Genomic DNA, 23,486 nt, shown 5'->3' on the forward strand with positions numbered 1-23,486 from the left:
CACGCCGTGCACTAGAGCAGTACGTGAGTTTCAGCTCATCCAAAAGACTGCTTGCAGTCTCGTTCTTTCTAGTCCATAAAAATGCGCGGCAAAAACAAAGCTACCAGTCAACAGCTGTGCTTATTTACGTATGAATAACAGGTTGTATCTAATTTTGTTCGACTCCATTAAAATGTCGTCATAAAAAACGACCGCTTAGCTTGCTTTTATATTTTAATGGTAAACATTCTTGTCAAGAAGTTGCCTTTCTGTGCATTCCCCCTTTATTGTATGGCAAAAACGAATAGGTGAAAGAATCTGATGGCTTTTCGCTAATCGAACATTGTAACGATAACCGGTATAGGATGCGCTTCGATTTAGGACTTTAACGGTAAGTGCAAGTTTGCTGCGTTCGATAAATAAATAAGTTTTTTTCAGCAAGTTTCAGGTGCTTCTATGCTTGGGGCTATAAGTTTAAATAGGATTTAAGAAAACAGAAAAACGAAGAAACAGGTAGATCTCGGATCCTTTCAGCGCAGTGTAAATTCAAAGCAATACAAGCTTTATATGCGTACGATAGAGGCAGGATCGTCAACTACATATTCTACCTAGCTTTGAACGAAGCTTATAGAACTACTACGAAATATAACAAAAATCAATTCGCAGGATTTGCAATCGGCCAAAAACATAGGGCAATCGATGAGGCTGCACCAGAGACAAAATCCGACCGGCTGAAGTGAATTAGCGACGCAGGACTAGTAATTAGGCCAACAGTAACCAGTTTATAGACGGTAGTCAAGTAATGTAATCGGGGTGACGCTGATCAGCGATTTTTTGGCCCGTGGTTTGCATCTTGGCAAATTTCTGGTAGCAGCCCTCTGTACGCGAACGACCCCATGCGGCCTAAACTACCAGCTGTAAACTATGCCGATCATACTGATATGATATCCGTGTATTTGCTACCTAGGTGCCTTTGCCTTGAAGTGTTCATCGTTAATTTGTGTATAACCGTCGCCGAACCTGCTGTAGCCTACACAATGTTAACAAAAATTCAGGACATGTCCAAGGAAAGCCAAACTCCAAAAAAGGGTCTCAGATATAGCTTTACTTTATAATTTCGCAAAAAGCTCATTATTGGGTTCAATATTTTTCCTATTATCCTGTAGAGAAAGTAAATAGTCTTATTAATTAGGGCCTTCTTTGCGGCCTCAATCATTTCTGGATAGACTCAGACGACACTACATTCAAGCTGTTGTGAATAAGTGTTGTTGCTGGATTACTACTTTTGTGAGCGGTCACAAACTGTGGTCTAGAGAAACGGTAATTGCCACAATGTATGTAGTAAGACACACATTTTGTTCTAGAAATGTACCATACTACAAACAGAAAAAACAACCGTCAGGGACAACGCCGTAGAACAACCATGCCGGGTCCCGTTATGAGCTTTTCCCACAACGATCGTCTTTGCCCCCAGTGTGCCTTTGTATGATCAACTAAGCTGGCATCGATATGTATGACGGTATCTAGTTCATTAGTTCTACTATATCTCCATTTGTCTTTCTATCATGGTAGAAATAATACCTGTAGAAACTATCGAAATACACTTGTTGTCTAACGGAACGATTCAGCACTACATGAGATTATTCCGCCCTGCTAAATTGTCCTGCAAAATAGCACCTGAATAAAATATTTTCCTTATCTAAAACTCCGCTTCTACTCTTCGGCAGAGAGCATTGATTCCAGCCTTTTTGTCTTTCTAAGCAGACAAATGCAGACCATTACGTGACCCACCAAGCTATCACGGGAACATCGAACGGGAACAGCCTGAATGATCTTATCCATTACGGTGTATGAAAAAAATGGTACTGGAAGGATGCTAAACGCACCGATGGGCAAACGGCCGCTTCGTAAGGGTTCAAAAAAAACAAGACGTCTAAACACGCAGTGGCAATCGCTTTGTCGAAGGTATCATTCCACTCGTATAACAGTTGGTACTTGTTGTGGGACTGACATACCAACATGTGTATATATCTACAATGAGCTTATGCACGCAATACCATAAAACTAACGCTGCCATCTTAATTAGTGACATAACTCGTAGCTATATTTGTACATATAGATCTTATTAAACGTGAAAATAAATTCATTGATGTTTAAAATCTATAAGAACTTTAGATTGCCCGCAAATCCTGGGGGTTACATTGACATTGCTTCTCAAGTATTATACTGCAATATATGAGACGTACAAATATCGTTCTAGTCTGAATTTTTGAAAAAAACATCACCTTCACATTTGACTTGTTTCTCGGCTTAGCATCAAGCCGCATTTGAGGTTCTTGATGCTGGCGGTAAGTTCATATTTTTAAAATAACAAAATATATGATATTTAACTTTGGATGACGGTGCAGCATCTATTGTAATCATCGACAAGTGTTTTGCAAAAGTTTTGTAACGGGACGTTTTTTTCTGAATGGTGTTATGGGACCTGGACGTTCCTAGACGTTTCAGAACGAACTTCAGGTCGTTCATGGATAAAAATTCCGCACCTTTTCACTGGCAAGTTACTAATCATCTGACAGTTAGTCAACGGGCACTTTAAAGTCGTCTGCGCTCCATGTGAAAAATACGGCAGGGATAGACGTAGAGAGTAGGTTCGTGAGTCAAATAAACAAATATGGCACTGTAACTTCTGTACGAAATTGTTATTAGCGATAACATATTGTTAATTGTTAATAATTGTTATTAGCGATAACATATAGCTGAAAAAAAAAAACAACACCGAATTAGATATAGAAAATATGGTCGGCTTAACCAAGCGAAGTAAAACCATGGGAGAAACTTCTTAAGCCAATTTATGGTGCCTGTAGCCCGTAAGTAAACCAAACTTTGGGGGCTCTCGAAACGCAATAGAGATATAATGAGCAAAAATGATGCCCGTCCGAAAGTCCATTTTACAGCATCCGGCTCTAATTACGTATTTACGTAATTACGTAGCTTGTGATTTCCGCAGCCTTCTGCCGTACCCTAGCTTGTATCGAGTTCGAGGTGGAACAAATCAAGGGCGTTGCTACTGTTGCCACCGCCGCCGTCGCCGATAAGTCTTTGTAGGCTTGTGATGTTCGACCTAACTGTTGTGCAAACTTGTGGAAGTGGCACGGAAATCGCAAGAAGTTAAGAACGTTAGCCAATCTTAGTGCACTTAATAATAACCTTATGCAGAAAATGGGGACTATCCCGTACGAATCTGTTTCGACATAAATAGCGAATAGGAAGACATCGAAGAAACGCTCCTATAGGCGTCGCTTTAGATATTTGCTGTTGACTGGACAATTTAACTTCTGATTAACCCGATAGCTTAGTGTTTAAGTTAGCTTAACTTAGCAGACGGCTGCATACGAAGTCATTTTCAATTCACTATAATATTTCTAGCGTTCGGGGTCACCTGAATTAACTTTCTGGCGTCGAATCACCGGAAATAAGAGGTGCCGCTTATCAATCGTGCTCATTCCAGCTCATCAAATGTTTACGTCAATAAAGTAGTAATAAGTCGGTAGCTCGCAGGTAATGCGGCGGGCGGTCAAATTTGCTTAAATATCTTAAGCTCATTCGATCATCATTCGAGTATAAATTATAGGTAGATTTCAATGGAATCTTACTTAATATAGTTTAAATTAGTGTACTCCTAAGTACGTTTTGATATATTTTACTCTATTGCCATTTTATTCGGAGCAAACCTGATTTGCTGACTATCTGTGAATCTAAAAAAGAATCTTTGACACGCCATGTGACACCTTGAAACTCACATACATACATACATACATGTGCAGCAATTGATCCTGCATGGATCTATCCCTTGAAGTAAAGATACAACCTCGTGATTGATGATTCTCTTAATGTTGTGCTCTTCTGCATTCTACACAAATGAACCGTAATTTCGCAGCTTTGAATTCGTTGAAAGGCGACGCCACCTTAAAGCCGCAGGGGTGCCTGGTGTCTGCTATGTATCGATTGTCAGGTTCTACTTTTTTGGATGCTATTGTTTGTTTTGGCCGCCGGCAACTTGAGTCGCTATGTTTATTTTTCAAAAGAGTACCGATCGTCCGCTTAAGATTACCTTCTACCATATACGTTGAATTTCTCTGTTGGGACTGTTCTAACTCACTGTTGCACTTTGAAAGAACGATATATCCAGAAGTTACTCATCGCATAATGTCTGCATGAGTATAACCGGCAGACAAATTCTACCATATATTACCCATTTGCCGCATGAAATAGATATATGCTAAACTGTGCGTATATGTAGGTTTTCAGATCGGTGTTCCAGCTGAAAACCGACGATCACTAGGTTTGCCAGGTTTCTAGTGTGACCTTCTTGGCCGGCTAAGCGCGATAGAGTATTTTCTATACGATTTTACCTCCGTACTATCGTAGATTATTTGATTATCTAATTCCCAATGAAACTCCTGCTACATTTCATATGTAAATTAGCTCAACATTTTAAACTGCGATGTCACCTACCAGTTTCATTCAAGCCCTTCGGTCGAATTCACGAGTTGTGAGTACAAACATGCACATACGCACGTGAACAGACAAAAATCGTGCACCTAAAAACCGCTCTAAGGGCACGTTAATCGGCCGAACCGTATCAGCCAGTTTAAGTTGACGGTATCACGTTTTTTTTTAAGTTTAAGTTAAACAGTTTAAGTTGATTGGTAACGCACCTTTACGAATGGAAGAAGATCCAATTAATCGCTGTCAGCCTGAGCAAAAGATACTCATGTCACTTCACGAACACAAACAAGGGGTACGACGTATGATTTTAAACACAATACGCACAATTTAAGCAGGAGATTGCTGCAAAAACCAGAATATCCATACGCGAATAGATCCTTTCTGGCTGCAAGATGTCGGAAATGCTACCAATAATGGTATTTCGATAAAATCCCAAAATTTACCTTCACGTATTCTGTCCCTATGAGCATATGACGACCGGCGGGCGGACGAGCGGTCGATTCTATGCTATTCAAAAACTTGACCAGATGAACAAACTGCAACGGGTAACAGCGACAAGGCCCCAAAGTGCCAGACTTCGCTCAAAGTAAATGTTCCACAATCAGAGTTTCACACGGAACAAGTTCACCCAATTCAGAACCATCCGAAGCTGTATGACGCTTCCACCTGTTTTTCAGACAGCATCAAATAAATACCGGTTTATTATCAGCCATTACACATACCCGCGAACAACAAGTCTATTGTACGTATCTCTCGGTCTCTATGAATGACCAGACTTTTCACAAGAACTTCGTCGTTCTTTGATGAGCATCAAGACGACGTTCTCGACCCTGAGCTCTTGTTGGCAGCTTTTCTCTAGTCGAAGCGCTGCTTTGCTCTGATGCTGTTCTCGATTCGCGCGCGTCGGGTATCTAATTATCCATCACAGGTAGACACTGTTGCCGCTCACGATGGCCTGCTAATGGTGGCGGCAGTGGAGGCCTGCGGAGTAAACCGTGCTGCTTCATTGTACGTACACATTCCACACTCCACAGCTCGCCGGGGGGAGAGAGGTCATCGCAGACGAGCTTGCGTAGGCGAGAAGGCAACCTGTATGGCTGGCGGACTGAATAGCTGGCCATCTCGCCGATCGAACTCAGCCCACCAAGTGCTGGATAACACGGAGTCGGCCAAAGAGGGCCGCTCCCTCTGTTTTAACTGATATTCACTAACATCAGTTAGACAGCTACAATGACCGCCCCTTTGCTTCCGTTCGTCTTATTGTTGATGACAGTTGCTGTTGTTGCCGGCCTTCAGGGAGTTCCTTTGCACACGGTTCTCCTGTACCTAGGTGGCGTAGCTCATTCGCGTAGGTACTGGTGGATAGACGAACGGAGGTGCGCACGTTCAATGAGTGGCACACGGCCGTCGGCCGCACACACAGATCCCCCACAAATGCATCTCGTAGTGCTATTACACCGCTGAATAGAAATATACGCTATATTACTGACCATATAGACGGCGCCCCGGACGACTATATGCATATACGATAGTGGAATTCCTCGTATGGTTCAGTTAGCCAGCCACCCAGCCAGCTGCCGCCGTGTCCGTTACAATGACTAGGCGATTTGTGCTAGCCAACAATTGTTTGGATATAACTGTTTTCGTCTAACAATATCACGTGACTTTGCGCGGGAAGCCTATCTACTCGGTTAAGGATCTATTGCGGCTTGCTTGTTTGGTACTACACTGCAGGTCATGTGCTGGCTTGGGATAGTAACAACTTCTGAAATTTTGTCGTCCGTCCCACCTATCACCACGGAAACGTATGGAGAGAAACAAAGTGACCTCTACTTAGTGGCAGACTTTGACACCCGAATACTTTATGTACGAATAGAGCATCTGACGCAAAGAAATGGGTTTTTCGAAGCCAAAGTCCAAATCAATAGATGTTAAAGAACAGCATGCGCTTTCTAGGCTATGTTTGGTGACAGTTGTCCGCCATTTGACATTCATCATCGATCTGAAACAGAGCTCGATAGCGTTAGAATTTGTGCCAAGGAAGGGAACATGGGCACCGGAAAAAAATAACCAAAATCTCGCCTATCTACATGACGTAGCTGGTACGGCTACGTCATGTTCCGTTCTTCAGCAACGTCGTGCGGACATAGAGGGTAAGATAACAGAGGTGCTTTGTCCAATGGAAGTAGTTCTAGAGAAAGGTACTTTACACGGATTGCACTCGGCGAAATCTCCACACGAGTTTTCGAACTCCGCAGCTCGGACCGCCTGCAGACGCTCGTCCTTGTTCTCTGATCTCAATATCGTGCTCTGTGTTTCACGTATTCTCGTTTTTGTAAACTCATACTACGGTTTCTACTACTACTGCTACTGCTGCTGTCGCCACTGTGACTACCAGAATATAGACTAACGTTTCTCGACATAGAAGTACTGATCATTCATGCATGGTTGAATGGGTTAAATGCATTTGTATATTAGTTGAAATCGTCATATCCGCTAACCGGTCCTGAATTTTAGAGAGAAGAACCTTTGGTAAAGATGTGCTCGGATTTCTAGGAAAAGATACATTTCTAGCTAGGTTTTCATATGAATCTGATATTCATATGCGTGCTGGGACCGAATACTAAAGACGTGACGTGTCTGGCCATAGCTGCTTGGTGATCAAGTTTCTCGGTGGAAGAACACAACGGAGGTCGTGAGAGAGACACTGGTGGACAGCGAAAAGAAGAAACAGAATTTAACTTTCGCCGGTTTTGAAGTAACTGGCGGTAAATGGAAGATTCGGTACGATCGTCGTGCATACATCGTAATACTTCCTGCGTCTATTAACAAACCGTTGACGTCGTAGGACCCAAGTTATTAGCCTTAAAAATAAGAAAACAGTGGATTCGCACTACAGTTCCACAATATTTTACGGCCACTATGAGTTCAAGCGATGATTCTCTCTTTGACGATAATTGAGAAACTATCGCGCTGAAGTCGTGGAAGGAAGGTAAAGAGTACAATGTACTGTGTAGGTTTTTAGCAATTTATCGATATTAGTTTGGGTTTGCTAAAGATCTGTTCTACTACGTTTAAGCAGAAAACATCCCATTAATCGTATACCTAGCTCCAGTCCTGCGAGAAATGGGATGATAAACGCTGTAGACCCAAAAACGATAGACAAAATTAACAGCCGTCTTAGTTTTACCTGACCTGTAGTAACTATTTATGACTGGTAAATAACTAGCAACATAATGTGGTGTGATGCTTGGCTATTTTCGGTTTAAATTCTTTACTGGCCTACACGATGTCTTCTCGACTGTTAGCGAAACAAATAGATCCCGATCAGATTTGTCAGAAGGTTCAGACACTACAGGGTACGCTATTGAAGGGCATATCCTGGCTAATACTGCGGGTTACCATGATTTGACAAAAGGATCGAAAAGTAGATCGCAAGGATCAAAAGCCTTTTTTTCGAAATTCCGAAAAGTGCACTAGGACGCCTCTTGAAGCTCAAGTCTGCATAGTGTTTTTTTAATTACTTTAAAAATAGCAATGTGAATATACGGTGTTCGTTAAATAAAATAATTCGAAGTACTGACAATGAGTGACACACGATCGTGTACCCTATATCGAATTCCTCACAAATACACACACATACATTCGTATCAAACGTATACCTTTCTAATCTAAAGATGGAAGTTTTTTACGCTTTCTTATCTACTATTTGAACTCGTCACATGCTATTATTCTTAGATAAACATTAATAACATAATGATTTCATCACGAAGATCACTCAGTAGGAAAGAGATACACTTTTACCACCGAGGATTTTTTTACCACCAATTTTAGGATTCCGTAACTAGCGTATCGGTATTATCTTATACTTAATGAGAAAACCCGTTTATATATGTGGTGTTTCAACTACACGATCTTACATCACAACGCAATCTTTGTATATTTTAGGCGTGAACGACATTCCCAGCTGGTGATACTATTAAGATTTGTTATATAAAAAAGTAATAAGAAAGGAGCCTCCGCATGTCGACGATATGCAGCCAAAAAGGATCTAGTACGTTGAGGATTAACTTGAATCGACTGCCTTGCTTTTATTTACCTTATAGTCTAAATCCGTTAGTTATTATATATGTACTGCTTTTAATCTTCTTACTTTTTAAAAAAAAGTTCGCGTTGTTGCGGCAAAAAGCTATCTTCGAAGCGTCACTTTTGTTTTTACGAACGATACGACTGCATCATACCATGTTATACATCAATGCTGTTCTATACATTCGCAACAATCTGGCAGTGGTCCGCACAAAAAATCTCATAATTCAAGTCCTTCCATGAAAATGCTATACCCTGGTCGCAAACTACACTTACTCCCTTCACCATTTGTTTGATCCTAGAAATTTCCGCAGAAAACTGAAATCCTTCGCTGAATTTACAGGTGTCTGTCCTGGCATTCAAAAATGTAACGTATGCCATATACGTTATTATATAATACATAACGTGTTACTATGTACTAATGGTATGTTTCATACAAATGAAAAATTATCAAATCGTCACCTCAGCCAAGCCTGGTAGATTGTGCTTTTTCAGTAACATTGATAACTCAGCTATTCTATACTCAGCTATAGGGGTACCTTCTCATTTTTACAGTTATGATGAATATACAACTGCTTCCCTGAGACTCAGTACGGATTACGTTCACCTGTTCGTTCATCACTTCATTATATCTGGGAAGGATGTACCCTAATCGGGATTTCGACATCCAATGTTGCTACTGCCGGGACACCTCACTGCGATGTCTAGGATTCTGGAGCATAACTATAGAGCAGCGAATTATATATACACATATGCATGGCAGTGCGAGTCCAGTTTGTTCGGAAGTGCCTTTTGGTGGGTCGCACGGTGATGGGTTCACCTCTTCAAGCAAATCCTTCATGAATGCACAACATGTCTCCCAAGGTCATACCGCCCGAATGAACATCGTTTATCCGTGATGCTTCACATAGCATTCAAAGTCAACGCTACGAGCGGTTGCACTTAACTGGAAGTCATCGCTTATCAGTACTTCAGCGAAGACGAACTACCCGACTTGCTTCGTTTATCTTGCTTCCCTGAATGGCATCATCCTCTGATTGTGCAACATACACACAAACATACATACACATACGTTACAGTGAAGCCTATGCCTTTGTTCTGTTTCGTCTGGCAAATAGACGGCTTATGTTCGTTGGACTTCATTGCGCTAGCTAATCGGTCAGTATTAATTACTCTAATTAGCTAAGATCATTTCGCTAAAAGAACGCATTTAGTCCATGCCATGAACTGAAAGCTATTGTCTAACGCGAACATGAAATTGTGGTGTAAATAGCCTGCGCGTAGATTCGGTGCCAATGGTCACCTATATTTTTACTCCTCCATATCAAAATCTCAGGTAACGCCACAGAAATAACTTTTGAAGAAAAATGCAAATTGGAAATTTTGCATTTGAACATTTTCCTAGTAAGTAAAAAAACACGCTCGAAAAAGAGTGGTTTTCTGGTGCATTATATGCTAAACCCGATTTATATACGTAGTTTCCAGGTTTCTAACCATGCCTCTTCTATCTAGGACTTGTCTGTGTCCAATCCAAGCATGTAGGACGAGTTCATTTATACCTACGCTGCCTATTGCACTCGTATTGATTATAAAGATGAATCACGTGGATTTCTTAGCATTTACTTACAAGTCAGGGACGTTGAACTCCACATCTATAACCCAATACGCTAAGATCAGAAACCCACAGAATCGCGTATTACGGGGTATTACAAAATAGTTCGCAGTCAAAGTCAGTGAGTCGTGCGGCCTCGTGAAACATCAATAACGTGCAAATTATAATTATGTGGTTAAGATACGTGGCACGGATTTTATTAAGTTACGAAGGTCTTGGATCCTTGGATGTCTGGTACATCGCGTGTTACGATGTAGTGATCGGATTCAACTGCCCGCTCTATGGAAGGGAGCTTCTTTGTAGTCAATTCTTTTCTGCAAGATCAGAAGAAGTCTACTGATGATACTACGAGAAGATCGACGCGGGAAATCGGTTACTGTAACGGTATGAAGATGGGAAAATACGCCGTCTTGAGTCCTGCATTGGTTGGAAGTTTGCAACCCAACGAAAATGCTGTTTGTAAAATAACTTACATTAGAACAAAACATTTAGTCCAGATTCGTAGTTTCATAACAATATTTGTTACCAGTTCGTTATGACGGACGTAGATATTTTCAATGATATTTGACTGATCCGATGGCAAGATAACATTTCAAAAATACACATTTCTAAATGATGCGTTACATGGACTGACGGATTCGTATTGATTTAGCTAAAAATCCATAGCTAAAAATTGTCTGATCGTCTGATGTCGCCAATATAGCTGCCGCCATTTTACAAAAACGCGAAGTGGACAATAGTTTTTTTGTCTGTCTGTCTGTCTGTCTCTTCGCCCTGCTTGTATCTATGCCAACCGCTATTCACTTTGAAACGGGATATGTGGCCTCAACTGTCGCCAGATGCCGCTGCGTGTCAACAAAGCTGGCACGTTAGTACTTCTTGCGACAGATATCAGTAATTATTTGGTATGTGTTAATACGTTCCAAACAACAAACGCCTGTCTGTTTTTGGTAAGATGAGGCCAAATTTCCACCGTTTTGTCGCAATATATATGATATATAGATGCTAAAAGGTGCTATTTCTAATTCGTAACATTCAACACCATTACCAAAACAGCAATTGTTTTCCCCGTCGTGTTACTTTGTTTTCTTTTAACAGCATCCTCTCGACTTTGATAAGCCGGCCAGACGTCTGTACATTACGTACAACTTAAACGACCCCAACGACAGCAGCAATGGTGACAGAACAGGCCAGCACTGCCGGTAAAAATCCGTCGACGATCAAAAATGTACCTTTCATTTTCATCAAAAATGCGCGTTTCGAGCACCTCACCCAGCGCCGTTAGAGTCCGCCGGCTATCCGGCCGTACATGTATACTAGTATAGTTATAATAAATGTATATTTTGGCGACGCACTAGTACCTGCGAAAATGCAATTTATTCCTTCTACGGCTCGTTTTTACCTAGTGACACAACGAAAAAAAAACGACGACAAATTATTGTTGTTGGTACAGGCCGTAAGACTCGACGAACATATATTCCAACATACGGTCTAAAGCTATATCTTTTGCTAGTTTTCACTTGAAAGTGTCATTCCTACAGGCGTAAGGGTTTGCTGTAACAGGCGGTTTGATCATCTCCCGTATATCGGGAGATGATCAAACATTTCCTTTTCAAATTCCTTAAGCTTTGCATTGTTTGCTCGGTTTGAAGCGTCGCCCTGACATGTTGGAAGCGTGCTAGCTGTCGATACTAATAAACATACCCACGCACACACCTTAATGTCCTTTCCGCCTGACGGCTTCCACTTGTAGATTAGTAGGATAGGAGCGGAAGCGCGAATCCGCAGATCCGAATTTAAAGCCCTTAGGCTTTAAACATCGGCAACCTCCTAACCTAAGCACCGTATGGCAGACTCAATATCAACAAAGCGTTCTACTGTCTTCTATAGCTACTGAAATGTTTGCGTATCCATTGTCTTTACGAAATGTCAGAACATGATAATGACTTCGGGTTGGAACCGCGCGACTCGCGATAATGCTGTGTTTCCTTTCATTCAAAACAGATGGCCATTAACGGATATATAACCCGGAACATTTGCCACCATCTCGTTCAGACCAAGGTTCGCCCACTGCAATTCTCCGTAATCGACTACCTAAAGGCCACTAACGCATTGAATCAGGCTGCTTTTTGCGCTGCAACGCTTAGCTCAAGAACGCCTCTGCGATAGTTAGAAACTTGATTTACTGCACGCGTCGTTTAGCTCTATCGGCGGTTCGGATTCAATTGTACAGTGCATCCAGTAGCCACGTGCAAGCCTTCTGAAAGCCATGAAGTCGATGACACTACAGTAAGGTGGCTTAGGAAGCTGTTGCAGTGACAATTTCTTAAGGTTTTCTAGGAAGGCTTTAACCATGAGCAGGCGATTCGACACGTCCACCAGAAATCTCATCTCTTGGGTGGACGCATAATGATCCGCTCAGACCCGCGCATAATTTTCTCCTGCGTGAGCTGGTGCTTTCTGTGGAAATAGTACGAATAGACGAGCCTAACCCCACCTACGTAACCTTATTGCCTGTTGGTGGGTTTAATCTTATACACAGTTTAAAGCGAAATTCCAGAGCGCCTAAAAGGCACATCTCTTACGTAACTGACCGTAGGCACCTGCCGCTGTCTTCTTATCCATTAGTAGCAAAAAACGGTGGCAGTCTAGCGGCAGCTACCGGATTTCTTCTTCGGCATTTTAGCTCCGATGATTTTCTATCCCGCTGTCGCTACCAATTGTTCTCACTAGCATTGGCGCAAATGCTATTTACTCGCTTTATATATATATATATATATATATATATATATATATATATGTATGTATATGATATAGCGACGGAAATACGTTGGAAAGTATTTCCCGTTGCGTTGGTATGCTAGAATTTTAAGCTCATCTCGTAATGAATGAGTAGGTATCCATCAAAAGCTCTTTACCACTACCGATCTATTAACCTCATCAGGCCTGTCCCGCAGTCAAAGGAGCATAATTACGCTGACATAGCAATTACTAAAATAGGGTTTGTTTTAGAAGGATCGCAGTGTAGCGGCGATTCCCCAACCCGCAGTATGTAGAATTTTAGGGGGCAATATTTCCGTTGTTCTAGTCATACTACATGCTAAAATGAATTCATCCCTTACCTAAAACAGTCGCAGGCGGCACAACTGTTCATAATGTTGTGTCTATAGAGAGCAGTATTTATTTTTGTTTATTATCTTGCCTCTTGTTGGAGATATTTTGTACTGTGATTGTTATTGTCTCAGCATGTTTACCCGAAATTTCGAAAATTCCATGGTCTTGAAACGGCAAAATGTACTGCTTACCGAGTCATAAACATTTGACATTCCCAGTGAATTGTAAGCACGGTCATTTTTTTATAAAACGATTTCTAATGGAGTAAAGTAAAGTAAAAGTATTTAAGTAACATGAATTTTTTTCCCATACCAGAGGAACTTTAATAATCTGCTTTTTGTTCCGGCGATAATCAGAAATCCAGAAATAATCATTATAAGCCTGCTGTCTGCTTAGATATTCTGTTGTGAGAGGAATTAATTGCTGCCGCGCGGACAATTGTATGTTTTTAAATTCAACAAAAAACTCTTCTGCACGAAAATTCCTGTAATCGTAAGCATGAGACTGATCACACCAAGTTGTTTTTTGCTGAAAAATAGAAGGTAAACCTACGATTAGTATTAGTATCGATACGTATCACAGCGAACGAGACACCTTTCTTCAGGACGCCCTACATCCTACTTCTATACTTGTATACGAAGCGTAAATGTCAACGGATCTAAAGCTACTGTTAAGATGGCTCAATAGTGACGGTCATGTTCGATAAGCAAGAAAAAGGAAGGACAACGAATTCTCACAGAGGACAACCTTTTTGCGTAAAAGACCTTTTTACTGTGAATTCCTCTTGGTGTAGAGCATATGCAAATACAAGATAATAGTCAAAATAGCAATGAAGTTCCTAGCTAGCTGAACCAGACCGAGAGGCGTACTATAAATCGGTATATTGACTAACTCGTCCTATCGCTTTTTTCCGATCGAGCATTCTCGAAAAAAACTACTGACTTGGCTCAAGAACCAAAACGGTAGGAATCACAGTCATAAGCACAGAAAGCAGTCACAAAAATCGCGAAACCTCAGCGTAATCCATGTTTAGAGACCCTTCAAATTAGCTGCTGCGCGGTACGCAAGAGTGAACAAAACAGCTCGGCTTGTGGGGAACTTTACAAAGGCAAGGGATATGAGAGTGGCTTATGAGGAGGCTCGCAGAACAAAGGATGTAAGGAGGGCATACTCGTAGTACAAAGACTGCACCCTGTTCAGGCTCGGGCAGGTGTTTGCTTTGTAATTCAGTGCTGTAGACGTTGAAGACTCCGGCAAGATGAAACGTTAGTCGAACTAACCGACATATTTACCTAATGATTATTGAACAGAAGTAAAACTGTCGGAAGTCAAAGACCGGTGGTCAATGGAGATCATCCGACTATAGTCGCTTCCATACACGGAACCTCGCAATACTTTAGCCACAGAATAAATACGAATATGATAAGGAATATTGTTTCGTCGTCCAAGTTAGTGTTCTTAATAATCTCACTAGAATTATAGTTAAGTTGAACAGAGACTTGTACCACAAGTCAATTCTGATTCTTTTGCCTGAACCGTGTGGTTCAACTCTCAAGGACTCTATGAAAACAGTGTCCGAGTAGGGGACGTAAAGCCCGAGAATATTTTTGGACGGGTTAACAAGTCAAGAAGATCCAACGCCGCATATTGAGGTTTTTCAACCGCGTATAGAGAGGCACGGCGCAATGCTGTGCGAAAGACCAGTTTGTCTTGGTATTTTCGGCTTACAAGGCCGAGCGACTTTCGTGTATAATTTCTAAGTATCTTGTCATGAAGCTAAGAAAAAATCAAGTTTTACATCCAGGTACATAGGTCATTAGGTAATCTTTCAAGCGGCTCTTTCTAGCATGTAACCGAACCTCCACGTTCGGAGTCAAACTGCCTGCCACGCAAACACGTTATCTACTATACTAATATGGGTATATATGGTAAAACTAACGATACGTCAAGATTCACTTTAATTAATATATAATAAGAAAAAATCGCCGGTAATCAGTGATAAAAGGTTATTAAAGACTTTGCGATTTCAGCTAGCTTCGTGGCCTATCCAAGCAACAAAGGCTAACTGTTGCCCTAACAATGATGCAATTATTAATAACTTTAAGACTTGTAGTTAAAGGCAGTGCAACAGTAACGGGCGAAGTCGTAGGTGTCTCGTTCGTTCTTTTGAGTTCTAATATGGGGAAACGTAGTTCGTCATAATAGGTTCACTGCATAAGAGCCGAGTATATAATCACTTTAGATACATGTATGTATATCATATGTTTTCTGTCCTACCACTTTAACGAAAGCACCCTATCCTCGGAGTAGAGGCTTGAGTCCATTGCAATACATTACTGTTACCGCAGAAATTATACCAGCAAATTTTGCCAAACGCAGCATATGAAACAGTACGTCCACTGATAGTTGAATAGCAAATAAGACTATTATTTACTCTTCGTGTACATGGATTTACTGTTATAACAACGCCTTTAAAAAGAAAAAAAAACCAACCGAAAATCCTTGCGCTGGTCACTGCATCGTTGAGCATAGTTCATAAATCCCCATATCAGACAGGTTTTTTTTTATGTTAACACCTTTTTCTTTGAAGTACACGAAGAAGTCTTTCAATCGGCTTACATAAATTCATGACTAACAAAACAACATTGTTTGACTCTGATGAATACCAAATGAACGGTTTAGGTGTCAAAGTTGGCCATTTCAGGGAACTTTATGAAACCAAATTATGCTGGCGTGTGCCAATGGGTCCCTTGCACCGCGGTCTTCAGCAGAATACTATTACACATTACTACCAAAGTAATTTCCTATTCCATTCAGCGACGTTGTATCAAAACCTCTCAGACACTGGATGATCTTAGATAATCACTGAAGCTAGCAAGAAGCCTGCCTGCCTGCCTGCAGGACTGCTTACTGCGTGGGAACAAGTCAATAAACGTTGGGTGCGTTCAGTGACATCGTGTGATCAGTCGGTCTAACTTTATCAGCTAATTAGAGAGTAACTTGCCAGGTCAAACGGGTGAACATAGTTATCTTGACCGCGTTAAACAGGCTTTTAGCATAAAATTTGAATAGATCGTGACCGCGTGATGGCTCCAAATATTGTTTTTGGTTGGCTGGATAGGTGGAAAACGAACTGTTAGTATATGACGGGATGCCGCTTGATTGTTTCTGCTGTGATTTTCCTTGGAAATATGGACCTATGCTTCTTCGGAAGGTTATTTTTGCTTGCTGCATCAGGGTAGCAACGGGCAATTTTTTTGGCTTTACGACCTAGAATTGGGCTCGGCTTTATATTGCTGGCATGTGACATACTTCACAATGGCTTTCACAGCCGAACCCTCGGCCTTTACCTACATTTTTTACATATACGCCACGCCTGATTCTCTCTGTCGCCGCGTTTTGATGCGAACGTTTAGTTTTTCTTTTATGCAGACGCTGGAAGATAATAGGTATCAGAAGCAACGCTTAGCAGCGGTACCGAACGTCACAATCGTTTAGCGTATTTACCTAGGTTAGGAAACGGACATATTGTTATGTTGAACTAAGACTAGGTACAATGTGTCTACGTGTGATGTATTCACTCAGTTGATTAGATAATGTTATGATATTGATCCGAAAACCTGATTGTGTCCTGTAGAGCATCAATATGCATCTCTAGTACCTAGCACGCAACATCAGAAAATATCGAACATGTCAAAGGGCTGCCCATTAATAGGCCAAAACCAATCGCTCATAATGGCCACTCTCGCGAACACTAGTAGACCCTTGATAAAACAACAATACGGATAATTAGCCATCATGCACTTGCTTACTTAAGTTAGCACGAATTAAATACCGTGTTATTACGGTATTCGATTTCAGTCTTTGGAACCACTTCAACAAATTCTGCTATTGCTTTTAGTTAGGGTCGATCGGTCTAGTTCGGGTCGTGAGCAAATTTGAGATAATGATCAAACCGAATACTGTCTTCTGTAAAATAGCACATGGTGACACCAGATGAATCGGTCTGTCAACCTAAAATCAGCAAGAAGGTGACTGGTGCAGTCTCAGAAGAAATAGAAAGGACCTGTCCTATTCGTTTCGCCTTCTGATATTCTTTTTGCTTCAGCCAATGCTGAAGTCTGTAGAGCTATATGCGCTATTGCTCTAATACTACTATCGATACTGTTAGGTCGGCACTTCAATCAATAGAGTCATATAGGAAACATTTGCCAACTATCAATCGGATTTGCCTTCTATCAAGATAATTACGCAGTTGATCTTTGACGAATCGCAGAACGACAGAATATGCAAGCAGCTATTTCTATTCGGTTTGACTTTACGAAGATGCAGCTTCTGAGATGGACTAGAAAGACTGAGAAAAGGCCTCATGTTGTGATCATTGAACGGTTGAAACAGTCATAGAAGTACATCTTCACATGAAGTATACACTTCCATTTCATGATGGTTATCGTTATTATCGTCACGAATTGCTTCTTATGAAGTGTTCCTTTGATCAAATGTGAAGTAAACAAAATCTGCCAGTGTTCTGAAATTAAGGAACTGTCAACTAATTAATTTTCGTGGAATTTTCTCTACTCGTTCTCATTTATTATATCCTACGGTGGCTGAAGCTAGTTTTCGACCTTTTAATTTCTATTAAAAAGTTCCAAGTTTTGTGATCGCTAATGCGTTTCGAGTTCCACGCTCGATAGCGCCATTAAACATCTTCGAAAGAAGGCTATTATGTCCAAGCACGAAACGAAGAAGTTGTTCATAATTAGATTCTAACCCGGGCAACCGCAGCTTTAGCAGAAAACATTCTACCCACTTCGTCCGTCATAACGGGGCGTTAGCAACGTTGACACTACCTAACCAGTAGAAACGATGGCACCGAGTTCCTTTCTACAAAAATAAACTATAATAAATCAATACAAGAAAATGAAGTAAAAATAAAAATGCACAGTTCTGGTTCACACACTTACCGGTGGTTTCGTTTTTTGGGTTTGGGGCTATATTAAAACAGGCTAACGGAGAGCTGAACAGACCATAAAATTAGCTAACAGGAGAACCCTGCGCAGAAAATCGTCAAAAGTTCGAAATAATTTGTCAGAAAATTAACTTTGAGCTGAATGCTACAGCAGCAAGCATAGCAGTACGTTAGAACTTCACTTCTATCCATCGTAAGTGACCTCTTATGGTACCTGTATGCACACATACACATACACATTTTCCTTAAAGCTTCCCTCGTAATGATTAAATGTTATGTTCCTTTGCATGAAACCCCGTCAGTTTTCGCAAAATAGCATTCAATTTAGAGTTACAGACAGTTCGTTCAGCTACTTGAAATCAGCGCGAACAAGCACTCTATTGGTAGCGACTTGTTTACATGACGCTCACAATGGCGGATTTCTCGACATAAGGTATTACGGCCAGTGATCGCCAGTACCATATTTTCCCTTGATGCGTTGGTTTTGTCCAGCGAAACAGGCTGAGTCGGAAAGATAACCTAGAACTAACGGGGTAACCCTTATCTCAAACGATTTTTGTTCACGCTATGGCCCTTCGTATGCCCAAAACGCTCTTACCGTCAGCGCATACTGTGAACATTGACAAAGCGAGGCTTTTCTAGCGTGCCAATCTACAATTACGCATGGTATCGTCCTCAAATTCTATTCTATACTGTCCTAATACGATATCGCTAGCTCCTGCAGAGCTACTTAAGGAAAACATCACAAATTGCCCCTTTGTCGTTCTTCTAGCTAGCTAGCAATGCAGCTGATAAAATACAAGATAACCAACACGAATCACTGTCATGCTCGGAGGAGTCATGGGCAGAAATAGACGTTTATGACTGTATCCGTTATGCACTTTTCTCGACTATTTTAAAAGCGAAGAAATATCATGATGCCTGCATTGATCGATGCAAATAAAAATCACCCTTTTAAGGCTATCAATTTCTGCTATCTAGAAATAAACGAATATTACCATGAGCATATCGTCTCAAAATTTGAGGCCTGAAACCTTACGGACAAAGTGATTATCAGCAAGCTATATATAGTCTTTATTTAGATTTAAAAATTGCTCTGCTGTATATATGTCTTTTGACACAAAACTACTTCAGATTTACTAATTTATAGATTAGGCGATTCGCGGTCAGTGAACGTCCTTGAAACAGGTACTTTTTCTCCGAACGTGAAACAGAATTTTATTTGTAGCATTATATTTCTGTTGAAATACTACGGTATCGATCAAGATGGTAGTGACGAACAAATGCCGAAAAAACACCGCTCACCACAAACAGGAGACCCGCTAGTTTTCTTCGGAAAACTTGGAAAGTATTTGGACGCGGAACTTCTAACTAAGTTTACGCTCCTTCGGGAAACACCTCTACAAAGTGAGACGGAGTGGATCCCAGAAATCTCAATTTTTCTCATAGTACATTGTTATAAGAGAGCGGCGGGCTGTTTGATTCTTCGAGTGCGAACGTATGAACGTATCCACAAGTCCTTTACTCAACAATATACATAGAAAACTCAAGCGATACTATTGATTTAGGGCGCTTGTTTCTGGAATAAAGCATAAAGCCATCATAAGTGCTTGCGCCCAGAATCAATGCGCACGGACACCTCTACGGATTTCTTAGCACATACAGTGTCGCTTTCAGGGGTATTTGCAGCTTATAGATTCAATAAATTCACACCGCATTGATCAACAATTTATAGACAAGGATTTTCGTTTGCATCTATAAATTTTAAAGTTATAAATTAAATTTAAAAAAGCCTTTTTTTTTTAATAAAATATTCCAGAACCATCAATTGATGCTATCTTCCTAGAGCTTTTCAATGCACTTATATCATGCATGTTTATATATATATATATATATATATATATATATAAATAAAAAAACATATATATATATGTTCATAACGCGAAAACTGAGCTGGTAGTAGTGACTTACCTGACTTCCACAACTGTTGACCAGTCAGTCACAAATTCGAGGTTCGCTTGCTACGAGCGCGTTAAGACAATGATGGTAATATGAACGAAGGCGCAGTTACCGATCTGGAAAACATTTACGATTACCAACGTTACAATAAATAAATTGAGAATTTTTTTTTATTAATTTCATTGTATTCATGCTTTCCCTATGCACCCATCAGCACCGAAGCAACTTCAGATGCCTCGGCGCTTACGCGCGTCGAGGCCAGCTCCGCTTGCCCTCGTCGTTGCTCAACGTTTCTTTATTATATTCACCGTCAGCTGTGTGGCATGAAGTACAATCGATACGCTGTCACAAAGCTATACATGTTGCAGCACTCCTGGGGTACCCACAGGATCATCGTCTATGTCACCTCTACGAACAATCTTGACGGTTGCTGTTTTTTTTTGTTTTTTTTGTACAGATTATGTTTCGTCAGGTCAACTTCATTGTTTTCCTCTAACAAATGCTCACACACTGCACTAAATATCTATAGTTTCCTCGAACGCTGTCCGCTACCCACATATTCGTATTAGTCAGACTTTTGTTTCGCCAGTTTTCCTGGTGAAAGTTCCTACATTGCGAGGTACTCAGCTAGCAGATGCACTTCCGGGGGGCTTCCGAATGAGGGTATTTGGAGACATTCGACGCATCATCGAGTTTGAGGCAGGGAAATGCACATAATAAAACGAAAAATCAATCAAAATTATGTGTTCACACACAGAATATCCGTCACAATGAAAACTCAACGTTGCTAAGCAGCAGTAATGAGGTATTCGTTTATGTGTCCAGCTTGGGGACCCTTACGACGATCTGTATGCCACACCCCTATACCGAATATAGTCGACTCTTCGTTGTTGTATCCTGTGAACGCAGCCAACGGACTCGCATCTCCACTTGCAAAACGATTTGTCTTTCTTATGGATATGCTTAATTTAGTGGTATAAGGCAATCTTTCCAACGCCGGAACCCTTCCTAATCACAGAAGTTCGAAAAGTAGCAGTTATGTATCGTAATTGGTTTCGCCTATAAGTTATGGCTAGCAACTTTGTTAGCAGCGAACTTGTTAGATCAGTAGCGACAGTAATAACACAATTTCTAACGAAAAAATCTTCGTTCCTAATCCACATCGAGAGCCAACTTGTCTGGTATATTCAGTATTTCTACCGACTGCCAATTTCCCTGCTCGGTGTTTAGTTCAAGGGAGCTTTTAATGATATACTCAAACTTGCCTTTCGCGTGCGGTCATTTCGGCAATCATGCGGTTTCCCCGACGTAATCAGGTGAGCTCGGTACACAACTTCAAAAAAAATATTGCATTTATTTCGTTGTGTGCTGAAGTACGATGTCGCATTGAAGAAGATAGGTTATCGGTTCTTCATGATCTGTTGCTGTCTGTGCACGTTCAGCCAGCTAAGCAGTCACCGTTGGTTCACAAATATTCAGTTAATTGGGCTACCGAAAAGCTGATAGGCCGGAAGCACTTCCATCATTCTGTCGATGTAACGCTGGAGGCCGAAATTGCCTTTACCTCTACAAAGTTGGAACTTCATTTAAGCCAAGTGTTGCGTCACCGGGTGCCGGCGACGGACACCAGACCATTATGAGCCTTTTTGTCACATGCTTGAGAACAGCTATACAATCTGATTAACGTTCTTTGTTTGTGCATAGATCAGTTCACGGTGATAACCTTTAAACAATGACAACGGCTTGACAAGTGCATTGAACAACGCCATCTCCCGATAAACGGACGGTCTCCTCGGCGAGCCTCGCGTCGTATTTCCGGTGTTTCGAAGTAGCTGGCCTTGGTAGTTGAAGCGAATGCTTTGCTTTAACACAAGATCGTGAATTTGCTATTTACATATCTGATATGAATCATAAGCGCGCAACGTACCTTCGTCTAATCTTCTTCGAAGTGTAAATTTGTGCATTTATTCAGTGCCGGTGCTGCTGCTATGGCTGCTAAAGTGAAGATGAAACTTTCATGGTTTGCCATACCACTTTAATGCCATTGTATGATCGAAGCCTCGTTGCGAGCGAACAGTTCACGCTCGATGGGTTGGTATTATTGCGATGGCCTCTACTTCCGCATCTATCGGTTAGCTCGCTGATGCCCCCGCGGTTGCCCACACATGATTCGACATCTGGGATAGTGCCGTTGAGGGCGGGGCGGATAGTGAAATGCTAAGCAGCAAGAAACAACTAAGGTCGCGTAGGTTCTTATCGTGGCAAAGTCAGCCGAAAAGTGGACCAGCTTAGCCGAATTTCACCGAAATAGCCGAAGCCAAGCGATAGTACGGCAAAAGCAGTTGCCGCTATTGTAGAATAAAACTACTGAGCGATCGTGGAGAGCTAGTATTCATGTAACGACCCATCTAAATCGAACGCATCAGTTACCACTCGTGTTCCGTATCAACCCGCTGCCGACGAAAGCGACACGCTGGAAACCGCAACGCTGTCTGGGATACAGACCACCGGTGTCTCTCATAAGCTGTGTTTTTCACCTGCTTCTGATTTATTCGGATTCGCAAATAGATGGCGCACAATTCACTGTAAACAATGACGTGAAGAGCGTGCGAAACGTACTGCGCACTATCGTCTCATCATTACTTCTGCTACTCTTTATTTGTAGATTTATGTTCGCGCATCATTGTCGCCGCCGCCGCCGCCGCCGCCGCCGCCGCCGCCGCCATTGTCATCGCTGTTTGCGGCGAGGTGACCGTTATGATTGAATGTAGACAAGAAACCACGAGCAACGCAGTAAAAATTACCTTTAATAAAATGAGATTTATCGGTTTTCATAGTCGTACATGTGTTTTTCGTCTAGTCATATTCGTCATCTTGATTTACTTGGGGTTTATGCACATTAAACTTGTCCCCATATTGATACTTGTCGTCGTTTGTTCAGAACATAATCGCTGACTGTGTTTGCAACTTATTTCCAGCTATCTGTAGGAATTCTATTGGAGCACGACGCAGGGATTACGCAGTTCAGGAGGAGAAGGACGCTATTTCGTTTCGAACACGAGAAACAAATAGCCATAAAGCCAATTTATAAAGGTATCGAGGAACAGGGATACGCTTAGCTAACGGCTCTTAATAGAGCTAGTTCATGTCTCCACACTTAACGGCTTAAGTACCGAAGGTGAAACTTAAGGATCAATCATTTGATTAATCTTAGATATCGTGACGTTGTAGTACACGGCGTCACGGAAGGAACGA

At 41.3% G+C, this 23,486-nt stretch overlaps 1 protein-coding gene and 2 long non-coding RNA genes across 10 annotated transcripts in view; 2 read left to right on the plus strand and 1 right to left on the minus strand.

Annotated features, from left to right (window-relative positions):
* LOC111266348 (prestin) overlaps window positions 1-23,486 on the minus strand; it is a 105,962-nt gene that overhangs the window by 26,546 nt on the left and 55,930 nt on the right. For 3 of the 8 annotated variants that reach the window (XR_002684042.2, XM_022843779.2, XM_022843772.2), the window contains exons 1-2: window positions 20,540-21,245; window positions 20,244-20,347 (exon numbers count right to left, since the gene is read on the minus strand). The gene's annotated coding sequence lies outside the window, so the exon portion shown is untranslated. Of the gene's footprint in view, window positions 1-4,497; window positions 4,677-4,700; window positions 5,496-20,243; window positions 20,348-20,539; window positions 21,246-23,486 lie in introns of those variants that run through there. The other 5 variants (XM_086970881.1, XM_022843774.2, XM_022843773.2 and 2 more) reach the window with 5 other exon arrangements.
* Window positions 272-2,665, plus strand: LOC111266353 (uncharacterized). The gene is made up of 3 exons (XR_002684048.2): window positions 272-370; window positions 1,744-1,944; window positions 2,479-2,665. It is a non-coding gene; the product is annotated as an uncharacterized LOC111266353 (long non-coding RNA).
* LOC147752695 (uncharacterized) lies at window positions 21,415-23,067 on the plus strand. The gene is made up of 2 exons (XR_015313406.1): window positions 21,415-21,547; window positions 21,936-23,067. It is a non-coding gene; the product is annotated as an uncharacterized LOC147752695 (long non-coding RNA).

This window comes from Varroa jacobsoni, unplaced genomic scaffold (assembly GCF_002532875.2).
Source record: "Varroa jacobsoni isolate VJ856 unplaced genomic scaffold, vjacob_1.0 scaffold_1076, whole genome shotgun sequence".
In the NCBI taxonomy this organism is placed as follows: Eukaryota; Metazoa; Arthropoda; class Arachnida; order Mesostigmata; family Varroidae; genus Varroa; species Varroa jacobsoni.